This window comes from Mytilus californianus, unplaced genomic scaffold (genome assembly GCF_021869535.1).
Source record: "Mytilus californianus isolate M0D057914Y unplaced genomic scaffold, xbMytCali1.0.p SCAF_13, whole genome shotgun sequence".
NCBI classification, from domain to species: Eukaryota; Metazoa; Mollusca; class Bivalvia; order Mytilida; family Mytilidae; genus Mytilus; species Mytilus californianus.
The window spans coordinates 8,852,886-8,865,710 of record NW_026262615.1 but is presented as its reverse complement, the minus strand read 5'-3'; the positions used below and the strand labels follow the sequence as shown (position 1 = coordinate 8,865,710).

Sequence of the window (12,825 nt, the reverse complement as noted above, 5' to 3'; positions counted from 1 at the left end):
AACTTTTAAAACTTCTTTTTTTTAAATATAAAACACAAATCTTATTTATCATCAAACTATAACCTAATTTTAGCATATATATTGAAGCTATGAAAGCTTTCATTATTTTTAATACAACGTACTGCTTTTGTTTTATGAACAACAGTGTCATACAATTTTCGATATATCTTTATAAAGCACATGCATGTACAGATGTATGGCTGTAACAGTGTACCTCTAATGTATATCTACAATAGTCCAACTGATTCGTGATTGATGATAAAAGCATGAAACTTTGCGCTATTGTAGATCTATATATGCATGATATGGTAGTCAATGTAAGCTATGACCCTACTCTGAAAAATTCAATATGGTGCCCATTTTTATGATAGCAGCAAATCAGTCAATATTTAAATATCATGTATAAATTAAAGCATATGATATTCAAATCAAATCTGTTAAAAGCATTTAAAATGTAATCTAACTTTTGTAGTAAGTCATGGCGGTATATGAGACTTTTAAACACTTTTTTTAAATGGCGAAAAATTTCAAAATGGCCACCAAAAATGAGAATGAACTTAGCTAAGGCAAGGCCTTGCTGATAATAATTTCTTTCATCGAATTACACTCTGCAATTCATACGATATTCTAGGGAGTGTGTTTTCATGATGCATCGATGCTGCTTGCAAGACAACTCATTTAGAGATCACATAAATGGAAACATTCAAACGTTTTAAGACGCCTCAAGGATTTGTTTTACTGTGTACCATCTGATCATATGATCCACTTCTCTTTCGCACAAAAGAAGGGCGAAAGATACCAGAGGGACATTCAAACTCATACATCGAAAATAAACTGACAACGCCATGGCTAAAAAAGGAAAAGGACAAATAGACAAACAATAGTACACAAAACACAACATAGAAAACTAAAGACTAAGCAACACGAACCCCACCAAAAACTGAGGGTGATCTCATGTGCTCTGGAAGGGTGAGCAGATCGTGCTCCGCATGTGGCACCTGTCGTGTCGCTCATGTAAGTACAAACCCGGAAGCAAGCCTAATACGGTAGGTCACATTTATGAAAAGGGGACAGGAGTGTAGTTACGACATAAGGAACATATCCGATATCATCTGTGAAACGGAAATTCCATAACGGTCAACCAACTAGTGATGGCATCCATAAAATTTACGAAAGAAAGATTTCAACTTCACCAGTTGGAATTTTTGTTTTAATAGCTTCCTTGTGAGCAACAACCCTCCATCACGGCATCACAATCGTTTCTTTTTCCTCCACTGTGGATCAATATGATAAGAAAATACAACCAATTATTCTACTTGCAATGAGTTGGCCAAAAACTACACACCTTCTGGAAAATCAGCGTTGACCCCTAGTTTTTATGCTGTCAATGTTGTGTTATTTGTGCTTTATTATTCAATGTAAGTGTTGTCAACCATTGAAAGTCTTGTTTATTCATCATATTAAACTTCATTTTAAAAAGTTCACATTCGGTAAAATTTTAGAAACTTTACATACATGTATACTAACATGTTTTAAATTTGGTGATCATGGGTATGACTCATCATGCTATTCTAACAATAGCATCTAGGCATCTGACCCTTCTTGAGCACCTTAGATCAATCCCTGTTAAATGAAGGGTTGGTGTTACTCAGTTTTTAGGTTTTTGTGTAGAGATATCTTGACTGATTTTATCTATGCTGTTGTTTGGTTTAGGTCTTCTAATAATTTTGAGTGCCTAAGTGTCTTCTTTATTTTTTATTCATCTTAATAACAACATATTTTCACAACAGTTTTCAAAATATTTTTTTATGGACAGCCCATTCAGTCTTTGAACAACTCCTCACCTCCTTTTGAAAGGCACTGTACATAAGATAATTTTTCTCGCACATTTTAATCTACCGTTTTGATATATTTCTACCACATTTCATTAGCTTATTCCAAAATGCTGATACCTTTATGATAAATGTCCAATAGGGTATATGCTATCCGCTTAAACTCAAAATAGAACTCCGGACAAAAGGCTTAAATATTTCCCAACCTTAAGCTTCATATGCTTATAAGGTGGATTGAAACTTCTTAACTTCTATAGCCATTTCTTTGCAATGCCATATGCATATGCTGTTTATGTGCAAAATTAACAAACAATCCGATTGCCCAACCGGATTCTCAACGATGCCATTCCTATATGAACACCTGAAGCAAAACTACTCCTAGTTGTTCTAAAATATGTTTGCCGAGTTCCACTGTTCCGATTGGCAACAGCAGAAAAAAGAATGATCACAAGTGATCATTGATACATGTCTCGGAAAACATTTAACACATTACTGGATTTTACTCATGGAATGGTGAATCATAGTGACAGATTTGATCTCTTCCTGAAACATTGTTCAATGTGGACTGGTATATAAATGTGGATGGTCATTTGTCTTGGAGCTTCATGCGGGGGATGATGTCCAGACATACTAAATGTTTTCATTATCATCTGCTTCAAGTAATCTGGGTTATCAATATGTTAACTTATGTATACTTATGTATACCATGTAAGGATAGAGTTGCACAATTGACTAATTATACCATGTTGACATACATGTATTTCTTGTTAGACAATTGACGGAGTGCACATCCATAAAACGGTTATTACTAGATATAAGTATGAAACGCATGGTTATATTTGATTAATGATAGGATATTGTTTATTCTATACTAATAATATTAGTTACTAAGTTACAGCAAGAACAGTTGTTCTGGCGCGTACTATATTGGTTAAAGTATCAGAGAAAATAAGTGAAATGCATATATACATTTATCAAAGCATTATGGTTATGACGAATAACACAAGTTAGACTATCAAAATGCTGACAAATGAACATGTTCGTATTATGTGACGATTCTTCAGCCACAGTTGAACTCCTGTTGTTGTCAATGTTGATTTTGAGGCGTCATATGCAAGTTTCAGGATAAAAAACTACTTTTGACTAGTTTTTCCCGTATGATTTATATAGAAACAAATTCTTATGATGTAATTTAACCAAATGCCAGCTTCTTAGATAAAATCTATTGGTATTAAACTAATTTTTCATTAAAATATAATGTGTTGCCCGGGTGTCAGTTGTTGCGTCGCAAGTGGCGGAGGCAAAGAAAAAGAATTGGTTTGCATATAATGCGACCTTTATCTGATACATTTTCATTCAAATACAGCTACTCTGAAAAGCTATGATTCCTTGCCCGGCTTTGGCTATACTTTTTTGTCCATTTTTGGTTTACAGCTCTTCATCTTTTTAATAAGCTTTGGATTTCAAATATTTTGGCCTCGAGCATCACTGAAGAGACATCACTTGTCGAAATGCGCATCTGGTGCAGAAAAATTGGTACCTTTTATGTTATTATTAACACTGGGTCGATGCCTCTGCTGGTGGACTGATAGTCCCCGAGGGTATCACCAGCATAGTAGCCAGTACTTCGGTACTGACATGAAAATACAGGTTTTGTGTTAATTAAATTTTGGAAATTATTTAAAATTAAGGAATGTATCTCCCTCATGAAAAGCTATGATTCCTTGCCCGGCTTTGGCTATACTTTTTTGTCCATTTTTGGTTTACAGCTCTTCATCTTTTTAATAAGCTTTGGATTTCAAATATTTTGGCCTCGAGCATCACTGAAGGTACATTGATTGTCGAAATGCGCATCTGATGCAGAAAAATTGGTACAGTTTATGTTATTGCTAATGACATGCCAAGCCTTAGATTTGTTTTGATCATTATTATATATATAATTAAGAAGATGTGGTATGATTGACCAGGAGACAACTTTCCAGATGAGACCAACAGACACATAAATTAACAACTATAGGTCACCGTACGGCCTTTAACAATGGGTCAAACCCATACCGCATAGTCAACTATAAAAGGCCCTGAAATTACAAATGTAAAACAATTGAAACGAGAAAACTTACAGCCTGATGTATGTTCAAAATAATGGATGAAAAAAAGAAATGATATACGGTAACAAACGAGAAACCTCCTAGCTTGAAACAGGCACATACAGAGCATGGTTCAGTTAAGTCCTCTTCCACCTGATCATAAAGAAAACTGGTCGAGTCGAGAGTTTTTTTATCTAAGTGTTATGTGTTAATTTTGATATTTTATGGTGGCCATTTTGGAAAAAGCCGCCATATTGAAATTGCCAAGATGGGTCCATAACTAATGTTGTTTGAAACACCCAACATGCTAAATTTGGTGCTTTTATCATTAAACCCACAATTTTGTCACCGATCTGGAGGACTACAAACACTATGTTGATTTCCCTGTGCTAATATTGAAATAAATAAAAGCAAATCATGTCTGAAGGTACAGGGCCAAATTATGTTCATGGACATGAGCTGCGCAAATACAAATACAACTGCAATTTGAATATCATTGATCTACTCTCACTAGTAGTTCTTCTTACACTGACCTAATCACTAGTACATTGTTGATGTCACCAACTAAAACAGCACTCCTAAATCCCGCCTTTTCGACTTCAAAGAAACATAATACAAATCTTTGCAAAATGTCGCCATGGATACTGTCTTTTCCTGGAATAGGTCATTACTTATTTTGACTTATCTTCATATTTCTACTTACATGATCTGCTTGACGGTCACCACGTGTAAAGAAGGACCATAAGAAGCACCCGAGATCACATCTTGTTTTATTTAAAAGGGGTACGTAATGCTTTTTTTTTATTTTTTGTTAGTTGTTCCTTGTGATTTTTTATTTCTCAATGTTTGTTTTGTTTATTTTGGTAACTGACTGGTCTATCGAAAGCATGTGTCAATTTCAAACTTCAAATTCTGTTCAGTTTCCGGGTAGAAAATGGTAATTCCTACATCACTTGATCATCAAACTCTACTGACACTAAACAACATGAACATTATGATTGGTTGATTGATTGGTGTTTAAAGTCACTTTTAGAACTATTGATTATTTTTTTGGCGGTCAGGTTTTATTGATGGAGGAAGCCAGAGTGCCAAGTGATAACCACTGACCTTTGGCAGAAAAATTTACAATCTTTGTAAATTACGATTAGGGTCGAGCGCACCTTCCAAGTTCAGGGTTCGCTATTACAACCTTGGTGTTGACTGACTAGTAAGATCATTTTCAAACCACTCGGCCACTGAGCCCCTCCCCATGAACACGACATGCACGATGAAGGTTTCACAAAAGTTATTAATGTTTAAACACTCCTTAATCCTCGGACTGAACCTAAACGTTGACGTAGGACGGTAGATAATGTTTTGCTTTTGAGATAAAATGTTCCAGGCTCACAAATACAATGTTGAAGTAAGAAAATTAGTTTAAACAAAAATCCGAAATGATATAAGTTGTACTGATTTACCATGCCTATCTAATGACAGACACTTAGAACTATTATCTATATTAGTATCTTTTCCAGATAACACCCATACTTAGCCCCTCAACAGTGAATTAAGTTCAAATTAAAATTCAATAATCAATTAACTAATTGGTTTATCTCTTCGTTGTTTTAAATTTAAATAGAACATGTAGCCAAGCATTGAAAAAACATTGCAAAATTGCTGTTTATATGACATGGTTGCTTTGGTTTTGGAACTATGTCCGAATGATTTATTCCACACGTCTTATCTTATTCATATAGATTGAATCATATCGCAAATACCATTTGTATGATGTATTTACGGTTGGCATTACGAAATGGGATATCCGTTTTACAAATCATAGCGGAAATGATCCAATTGTCGTACCTAGAATTCCACTCCCCTTTCACCGAATATGACCAACTGAATTAGACTTTTTACCGGATTTGTACTAGCACGAGGACCATGACGGGTGCCACATGTGGATCAGAGTTTGCTCGCCCTTCCGGAGAACCTGAGATCACCCCCAATTTTTGGTGGGGTTCGTGTTGCTCAGTCTTTAGTTTTCTATGTTTTGTACTGTTGTTTGTTGTTTGTCTTTGATCTTTTTCTTTTTTAGTCATGGTGTTGTCAGTTGTTTTTTTTTTAACTATGAGTTCGAATGTCCTTTTGGTAAACTTCGCCTCTCGTTATTGTTTTACAAAACAGTTTTCAGAATATAATCTTCAACCCTAATTACTAATGTGTTTGTCTTTGACCACATTTAATATTTTTCTGTTCTGGACGTAGATTACTAATTGTTTTTGCCATATGGAACACAATACGAAAAATAAGAGTTTACTAATTTAATGAAACAAGTTAAGACACCTCCTTTGGTAACTTTGATAGAATGTATCTCAATCTTTTGATAATACAACATAGCATACTCCATTCACTGTTTATGATTTAACATGTATATGTTGATGTTAAATCTCAAAAAGTTTTGATCTCCTCGCTTCTGCTGAAGGACATACATAGATATCATATTGCAAAGCTTCATCATAACACTGACATGACGTGTCTTTATCACCGGATATATCAAAACATACTGCAACTATTGTTAATGCATTAGATTCTGTATTTATTTTTCGAAAAGCATTTTCTTTCACTGGCATATATAAATCACGTTATGCATATCGTCTGTTGGATATACCACTAAGATGATGATTACATAGAAATCTAAGACAGTGAGTAATAACATTTGGTAGTATGTTCATCCCTTCGCATTCTACTTCCAGCCGTAGTTCTTGTGGTACTCATGTTGAGTGCTTTTAGCAGTGGACATGTTGTGCAGTGGCTATTATCAGCCTTTAATTAAATGACATTGAAGAATTTACGTTATGTCTGTAAATATTTTTCCGTATGTCACTGTTGACTCTAGAGTCTATGAGCATCATATAAGGTGACCATCTTGATAGAACATCATCCGTTATTCTAAGTGTTACATTGAACTGTCTTGTTACATAATAAAACGACGCGTATAACAACCAACCAGACACAGCATCTGTCTTTGTGATGTGTTTGAAAAGTGTATGGTAACATTTGCGTATGGTGTACGTGTTACGTGTTCGTATTCGGTGGTGGTAGTAATTGTGCAATTCTCCACTGATGATACCGTTATACAATTTACATGCATCAATAATAAATGTACACAATTCGGACTTAAGTAAAGATTCAATACATGAAAGTGCTTTATAATAATTTGAAATGCCTCTTGGTATCGTGTCTATCGTGTAACAACAATTTCTGTAAAGTAGAAAGTCTAGCAGAAGGAACTAATATTCACTCTTTGTACTTGATAAACGGTGATGGTCATTATCAAGCGGAAATAAATACTGTATCAATCCATCGATCCCTCCACACTCTATACTCCCAAGAACACACAGTAGTATCGTATTGTTATTCTGATCGATCTTTCCTAGGAACATGTTATGTTCAGGAATGAAATAGTTCGGACAATAACATGTCTTTACCCATGATATTATTTTTTCAAGACAGAGAGAAAAACAATGATATATTTTAGATAATTGAAATGTGTCAATATCAACTTTGTCCGAATCCCAGAATAAAGCCGTCTTTATATAATGGTTTACTTTTATAAATTTTGACTTGGATGGAGAGTTGTCTCATTGGCACTCATACCACATCTTCTTATATCTATTTAGAAAGTAAGAACACAATAAATCTTTTACTGCATTGTTTGTACTAATGATACGCTTAAGTGTCAATTTGAGTAGACCGTAACATAAGACTTGAGCGAAACTAAATGAATGTACAGGTACTTTTTCTGCCATCGATGACGTGATGCCCATGGAAGGGCGTTGTGAGGTAGATATTCACTCAGTAGGCAGTATGCGATATCAATTGTCTGATCTTTGTTTGAAACACATGGACCGTGTATACATGTCTGCACGTTTGGATAACTTCGTTTACAGCTATCAAGAAATTTCTGTATTGCTAGATGAAATTGTGTACCATTACATGTACCTGGTGGACAACGGCCACATCGTTCATGGAGAGATTCTATATTATGTGCTGATACTTTAACAAACAGATCACGATGTATTTGGTTTTTGATGTTCTTAACATTATGTATTACTGTATAGTCATTGGTTATGTACATAACATCCATGTCACTACCTGGTAAATCAAGTCCTTCTGCCGAACTTCCACTTGAAATTTGTTTACAATCAGTCAGACCTGAAGATTTGACGATCATATCTTGTATAATAAATAGTCGTTGTCTTTTCCGTATTTTGTTTGTACTAGATGTTCGTACAAGCATTTCTCCATCCAATCAATCCAAAGCAAGTGATCTATAAAAAGTATGCGTATTTACTAATGTATCATAAAACAACAAAATGACGTTCGTACATAAAATATTAACTCCCCTAAATTGTTTTCCAAGCAATTGTTCTGATCATAGTATCAATGTTGAGTGTTATGTAGACGCCATGGACGTATAGCATTGTATATGTAAAGCCAGGTTTGACAATTAACAACAAAGGTAACAGTATTAAGTATGTTGTCTATTTCCTTCTCGTGGTCAGGGTATCATCGGCCTTGTATTCAAAACTATTAAATGTACTGTCACCAAATGTTAAATGTTGATATGAAGTATCCTTGATGCGTTCCTATTTTTCAAATATCTTATTTATCAACTGTTGAATTATTTAAAACACATTGGTCTCTTAAACATCATCTGTATTGCTGCTTAAAGATATTTGGTTTAAGAGCTTCTGAATAAGGTACATTTAGAATACTAACGGTTTAAACGCATCTATTTTATAAATAGTTATGTCATGAATTATACAGTTTTTACTGCAACCCTAATAATTGAGTGAATTAGCATTTCACTTAATTGGTGCAAATCGACCTATACATTTTTTAAATCTAATATACATTAATAGTTATGTCACAATTTAGTATTGAACTATTAACAAATATTATACCTTTTCATGAAATGTACCTCAACCTTCAGCTAGTTTATTGATATTTACCTTGAGTTCTTTCCGTTCAAGGAAGATATTTCAACTCTTCATACAGATTTCACTTTACAGACAGTATTTATATTGTCAATTTAGTTTATCCCGTCCACTTGGATTGTAAATAACCAAATGCATCTTAGTACCAATTTGCATTGTCATGAGTATCTGTGTCTTTTCCGGTTTTAGTCATAGTGTTGTCTGTTTGTTTTGGGCCTATGGTTTTCTAGATAAAGCATAGTATCTTTTACCGTGTAAGACTGTCTCTGGACTTGCATTACAACAAAACCAACTTAACACCTTTAACTTTCTTGAGTTTTAGCAAATAATATTACATCTTCATTACTGTCTGTACAGTTTTCTAAGTACTCCAGATATTCTTTAGATGATTTGTCAGGATATCTAAGGTTCAGTATCCACTGTTCTTTTGTTTTCCTTCTTTCTAAACAAGTTTCCGTTTGAATGGTTTTACACTAGTAATTTTTTGGGGCCCTTTATAGCTTGCTGTTCGGTGTGAGCCAATGCTCCGTGTTGAAGGCCGTACCTTGAGCTATAATGGTTTACTTTTATAAATTGTAACTTGGATGGAGAGTTGTCTCATTGGCACTCATACCACATCTTACTATATCTATTTATGCATTCGTTCAAACTGACTGATTGTTAATCCGAAAACGTCATTTGAGATCACCATTCCTCCATCTAAAGATTGGTGAAGTAATGGTGTAAACTTACGCTTTCCATGGTACGGAAAACGTTTTACACAGTTCTTCAGTACGTAGTTTTTTTTATGCCAAATAAATTTTCATGATCAGAATTGTTTTGGTTTCTGGTGTTTCCGTTCATGATACCTGTAACGGAGAAAGGCGAAAGATACCAAAGGGAAATTTAAATTCATAATTCGAAAATAAACTGACAGCGCCATGAATAAAAAAAAAACAACAGACAAACAATACTACACAAAATACAACATAGAAAACTAAAGACTGAGCACAACGAACCCCATTTCACGTTTTGTAGGAAATTGAATTGGCATTTTTTATTGCGGTTGTTGTATTTAAATCCTCACTCCCCACTTCCCCTCCAAACAATAAAAAAAAATAAAAAAAGTATATATCTGGAATTTAACATCTGATATTTATTCATAGTTCAAGAACTTAAGTTTATGAATGTCTAAATAACAGGATTGCAAAGGTGTCCAAGCACCAGCACCAAATTTAAGGAAGAAAGGCCAGAAACGCTTATAACAAATACGTTTTGTCTCCAATCAGATATTGATGACATGAAATCATATGCGATTGATACGTCAACATTGATTAATGTTGCAATAACTGTATTGTTAATTGGATGATAGGAGGAACGTCTATTTCTTGTCTTATATATTAAGGTAATTGTAGGTTATCCATGTTTAAATCTCGTAAATCGATTCAGACGAAACGAATCTAGGTAACGAACAAACACTGAGGTGATCCTTTGAACTTCAAAAAGAGCGACACAGGTTGTGTTCACACAATAAACGTCTACTGCATGTTTTATCAAAAATAAATATCTTACCTTGTATCACTGGGTTGCTTGATGTTCACGTGTTGCCACACTATAGTACTTGACTGATTAAACGTAGGAGTTTAGGGAAACTGAAACACAGAGAGACAAACTTCCTGATGAAAACATTGTAAATACTTGTACTGAGGCTATCTGATTTTATTAGTACACAACCAAGGATGGGCGGTCACTTAGCTCAAGTGTTAAACACTTGATGATAATGATTACAGCGAAATCAAAACGCAACGTAAGTGAATCATAATTGGAAACTTTTCTCTACTTTTTAATTCATACATTTTCTAGTAGCCACATGACAACATGTCAAACACATTTGAGTATTTTTTTTTATTATTTTTTTTTTCAACAGCATTATATATTTATTCGCCAAATATGCTTGTCACATTGTACTTCAAAAAACCAAGCTTTTCTTGATGTATCCTGTAATATTCCACTGATTACCCAGGTTAGAAGTCAGCTGCTGAAATATATGTATGTACACATTTCTTGAAATAAAATTGTACAAAAGTTTTATGCATTATGTTTTTATTTATTCAATCGTGTTTAGCCTGTTTCTCTGACGTCAATCTATTGTTTTTACTATAGATTATTTTTTGAGAATCAACTGACCACTGTTTTAATTTATTTTACAACTTGTAACTTTTAACTAACGATCTTTTATCATCTCAAAACGATTTGCATATGAAGAGTTCGAACTCGTGAATATTTTCATCGTGAATCGGTAAATTCTTCAGTTTATGCACGATACCACTATACCACGATTGCTGATAAAATTCAATATTTTAATTATACTCTTATAGCGTTCATTTGTAAATACATGTCAATAAATAGACCGTAAAACTCTATATATTTTATGCACGATACCACTATACCACGAGTGCAGATAAAAATCAATATTTTGATTATACTCTTATAGCGTTCATTTGTAAATACATGTCAATAAATAGACCGTAAAACTTTGACAGAAACAAAATCATCGCCATTATATGAAAATTAAATATATAATACCTCTAAGATTAAAACAATATGGTAGAGAAAAAAAATACGATGAAAAAAAATCATTTCGGGTACAAGGTTTCAACTTCATAATATTAACGTTATGACTTTCGTTACCAACGACTAGATGATCACGGCTATGAACAGCTTGATTATAAATTAATAGAATCAACATAATCATACATCTGTAGCAAGAGCAATTCTGCTTTGGATTCGGATATGTCTCACACAGATAATAATAGATTAACGACTAATTGACGATAGATGCCAAATGTAATAAAGCTAAAATAATATAAACTTAATGAGACTGAAACTGTTTAAACAAAGTTAGCATACAATTGTTTAAGTAAAACCTTAAACACATAACTTTTTATTATTGAAAGCAACATGATATGAGCTTCTTGAAACGGTCGGTATTTGGCGTATACTCTACTCTTTCAGATTTGGATTAGGCATGTTAGGACGGCTTACAAATAGAGCATTTGCATTATTCACGTATTTGCTGGAGTATCCGTATCGACGTATCGTATAGCACGTATACGAGGATAAATTAAGTCAAGTCGGTCCCGATGAAGATATTTTACAATGCATTTAATTTTAATTTAGTTTTAATTAAGATCGGTGCTAAATCATTATTTTATACAAATTTCCCCGATACGTATGTACGTCAATCCGTGCACGTATCCTGAGACGTAAATAATGCAAATGATCTAGTAGGAGCAAGCCCGTAGACATCTTGATTCTATCACATGCTGCTTAATATTATATACATAAATTTCAAAGGTTTTAAATTTCGATAATTAGAATTTTTAAACTTTTCAAAACAAGATAGATAAATTCTGTATATTATTATATGTCTTTCTTAAGACACAATCAATACCAAAATCTATTTAAGTTCAATTATTTGTATTGATTTGTAATTATTAAATGAAATATGTGTTTACCATTATGAAATTTGGTGTTTAAAAGGGGAGCTAACACCCAATTTAAGTTATGCTAACTTGGCAAATGTCTAAATATAGATTGAGCCGTATTGATATAACTATTTCCAGCTATTAAATAATAAAACACACAAAATACGACATAATATCTATGCAATTCCGTTGAATTATTCCCAAACAAAAATGAAACAGGCAGTCGTTTTGCTATAAATGGATTAAGCTAGAGAATTGATAGGAAGTATTTGATTCGGAAACTATAATCAACTTGCGACTAAAGTCGTTCGTTGATTAACGTTTAGGAATCCACTATTTCTTATCAATTCTTTAATTCATACTTCTTTTTAGTGACTTTAGTAATGGATTTAATTTCATTGTTCTGTTTTCGTTATATTTTTTTTTATGTATTCTTGAACAAAAAATTGATAAACCGTTA

The 12,825-nt window shown here is 33.5% G+C and overlaps 1 long non-coding RNA gene across 1 annotated transcript; it reads right to left on the bottom strand.

The window, feature by feature from the left end:
• Positions 1-6,204: 6,204 nt before the first annotated feature.
• LOC127723137 (uncharacterized) lies at positions 6,205-10,525 on the bottom strand. The gene is made up of 2 exons (XR_007991898.1): positions 10,450-10,525; positions 6,205-9,746 (listed from the first exon to the last, which is right to left on the bottom strand). It is a non-coding gene; the product is annotated as an uncharacterized LOC127723137 (long non-coding RNA).
• Between the last annotated feature and the right edge of the window lie 2,300 nt (positions 10,526-12,825).